Source organism: Pinus tabuliformis, chromosome 4_2, assembly GCF_031772625.1.
Source record: "Pinus tabuliformis cultivar Carrire ecotype Pingquan chromosome 4_2, CPIR1, whole genome shotgun sequence".
Classification (NCBI taxonomy): Eukaryota; Viridiplantae; Streptophyta; class Pinopsida; order Pinales; family Pinaceae; genus Pinus; species Pinus tabuliformis.
In genome coordinates this window covers 460303296-460306425 of record NC_142304.1, presented here as the reverse complement: position 1 = coordinate 460306425, position 3130 = coordinate 460303296, and the positions used below count along the sequence as shown (strand labels likewise).

Sequence of the window (3130 nt, the reverse complement as noted above, 5' to 3'; positions counted from 1 at the left end):
TATAATAATAATAATAATATAATATTAATTATTATTAATATGCTTCTTATATTTATATTAATAATATTATTGATAATAATATTAATAACATTAAATTCTTAATTGATATATGCGCTTTATGGGACGTTTATCAACCACATTTATGATTTGTGACTGTAATTCTATAAACACCTGTTCGACGACTGGTTTGAATCCAATTGTGCAGAAATTCTGAACCCGCTTACAGTAGCGTTATGGCTGCAGCAGTACCTTTGTCATTTCCTCCAACACAACTGCTATCTAGCGTCCCTGAAGATTGCCGTCACAAATCCACCGTATTAACAAGAACTACTGCCATTGCCGTTAAACGACTACCCACAGTAGCATCAAGTGGAAATGGATTGAGCTCCCAGCGCTCTGTCATTGCCAATTACGCTGGGCTCCTGCAATCCTGTTTGAATATGGTAGACGAAGGCCAGGGTAGGCAAATTCATGCTCAGATTATCACCAAAGGAATCCACATGGACCTGTTAGACACCAAACTTGTGAGCATGTATGCAGCCTGTGGGAGCGTTGGTGATGCACGCATCGTTTTCGACATGGTACAGAAACAGCTTCCATCCTCCTCGTCATCATCCTTGTGGAATGCAATGATTAGAGGATATGTTAAGAATGGGTTTTTTGAGGAAGCCCTTATTCTGTATTGCAGAATGCAACATGAGGTAGGCATAAAGCCTGATAATTTTACATTTTCATGCTTGCCAATGGCATGTGCTGGGTTATCCAGTTCTAAACATGGGGATCAAATCCATAATCATGTACTAAAAAATGGATTTGAGTCAAATGTATTTGTGGGAAATGCCCTTGTAGCCATGTATTCTCAGTTCAGCAGAGTAGACCTTGCACGCCAAGTGTTTGACAAAATGAGCGAAAGAAGTGTGGTGTCATGGACTGCAATGATTGCGGGATATGCTCAGAATCTGCATTCTAATGAGGCTCTGAATAGCTTCCGAGAAATGCAAATGCAGCAGCCTCACCTGAAACCCAACCCTGTGACCATCGTAAGTGTTCTGCCTGCATGTGGCCATTTAGAAGCACTGGAAACTGGCAAGGAGATCCACAACTACATTGTAAAAAATGGATTCGATCAGTCTAATGCACTTGTGGGGAGTTCGCTTGTAGCAATGTATTGCCAGTGTGGGAAAATAGACATTGCTCAACAAATATTTGATAGAGTACTCCAGAAAAGTATTTTCTTATGGAATGCTATGTTAGCAGGGTATGCACAAACCGGGCATGCTAATGAAGCAATACAATTCTTTTGTCAAATGGTACAGGACAATGTCAAACCGAATTGTGTAACCATTTTGAGTGTTCTTCCAGCATTTGCTTGTTTATCACTTCTACAACAGGGTAGGGAAATCCATGGATACATTATTAGAAATGGTTTTGAATGCCATGTTGCTGTGGGAAATGCTCTCATAGACATGTATTCTAAGTGCGGATGTGTAGAGCTTGCACGTCATGTGTTTGAGGAAATGTCTCTGACAAACGAGGTCTCGTGGACCGCAATGATTTCAGGGTACGGAATGAATGGGTATGGAGAGGATGCTCTCGCATGTTTTAAGGAAATGCAACGGACACGTTTAATACCGAACCATATTACCTTTGTTGCTGTTCTATCTGCGTGCAGCCATACAGGTTTGGTTACTGAAGGGCAGCAATATTTTGAGTGCATGAGTCGAGATTATCAGATTACGCCAAGACTGGAACACTATGCTTGCGTGGTTGATCTTCTTGGTCGCGCTGGGCTCTTGGATGAGGCAGAGAGCTTTATCCAAGCAATGCCAATAAAACCCAATGCCTCTGTGTGGGGTGCCTTATTGGCTGCATGCACAACTCATGGCAATATAAATCTAGGACAACGTGTTGGAGAACAGCTTCTTGAATTGGAGTTTGACAATGATGGAAACTATATTCTACTGTCAAATGTCTATGCTGCTGCTGGCAAGTGGGATCATGTCGCCAAGGTGAGAACAATCATGAAAGCTAGAGGATTAAAACAGAGGCCAGGATGCAGCTGGATTCGAGTCAAGAATAAGGTTCATCGATTTTTTGTAGGAGACAGATCACACCCACAGTCACAGTATATATATGCGATGTTGGAAAGCTTGGCTGAACAGTCAAGGGAATTGGGGTATTTCTCTGATACAAGATTTGTTTTGCATGATGTGGATGAAGAAGAGAAGGAAAATATCCTTTCTGCTCACAGTGAGAAGCTGGCAATTGCATTTGGTGTTATGAAGACATGCCCAGGGACACCTATACGCGTCATCAAGAATCTTCGTATGTGCAGGAACTGTCACAGTGCCACCAAATACGTATCTAAAATAGTCTCCCGAGAAATATTTGTGAGAGACACAAACCGCTTTCATCATTTTAAGGATGGTGTGTGTTCATGTGGAGATTACTGGTGACATCCTTGCACAGGTGGTCAAGTCCTAGAAATAAATTTTGTTTGTGTAGCTGTATCTTCTTCGGTATCCAAGGTGTAATTATTTCAAAGCGAAATTACTGATTTATATGGCCATTTGTTCAGACGCAGGCTGAATCAAAGCATTGGATGAATTTGTACACCAAAATTACAAAGCACAGAGCTTTTCATTTGTCACCACGATTGTGACACAAAAGTCCAATTCTTGTAGAAGAGATAGAAAGTACAAGCACAAAATATATGCGATTAGCATGCTTCTCAAAAAATACATAGGAGATCATCAAAAGTTCAATTAAAAGATAAATGACAGTGGCCAGGAGCTAGGCAAGTAGAATGGTTAGTTCAAAACACGCTCCTTCTCGATTGGGCCCAATTATATAGGCGGAACAACTTATTCTCGACAATTGGATGAGGCAAATTCAAGCAATATTAAATGGGGAATGTCTATACGAAAGAATAAAAGCTGCCCCCACCATTGCAGGTAGGGTTTACCTACAACATTCATCAGCCAACAAGCGACCACACCCAGGTAGTAATTGTTGGGGTTGGGAGGGGGAGAAGGTGGTATCTGATGGAGATCACTATGATAAATATGCCTTCTCTTACCCATCTTTCTTTCGTTTGGTCATGATCTCGAATTCTATAAATATTTTATGG

General features: G+C 41.0%; 1 pseudogene; it reads left to right on the top strand.

The window, feature by feature from the left end:
- The first annotated feature begins 233 nt into the window (after nucleotides 1–233).
- Nucleotides 234–2456, top strand: LOC149169948 (pentatricopeptide repeat-containing protein At3g12770 pseudogene; annotated as a pseudogene).
- Nucleotides 2457–3130: the final 674 nt, after the last annotated feature.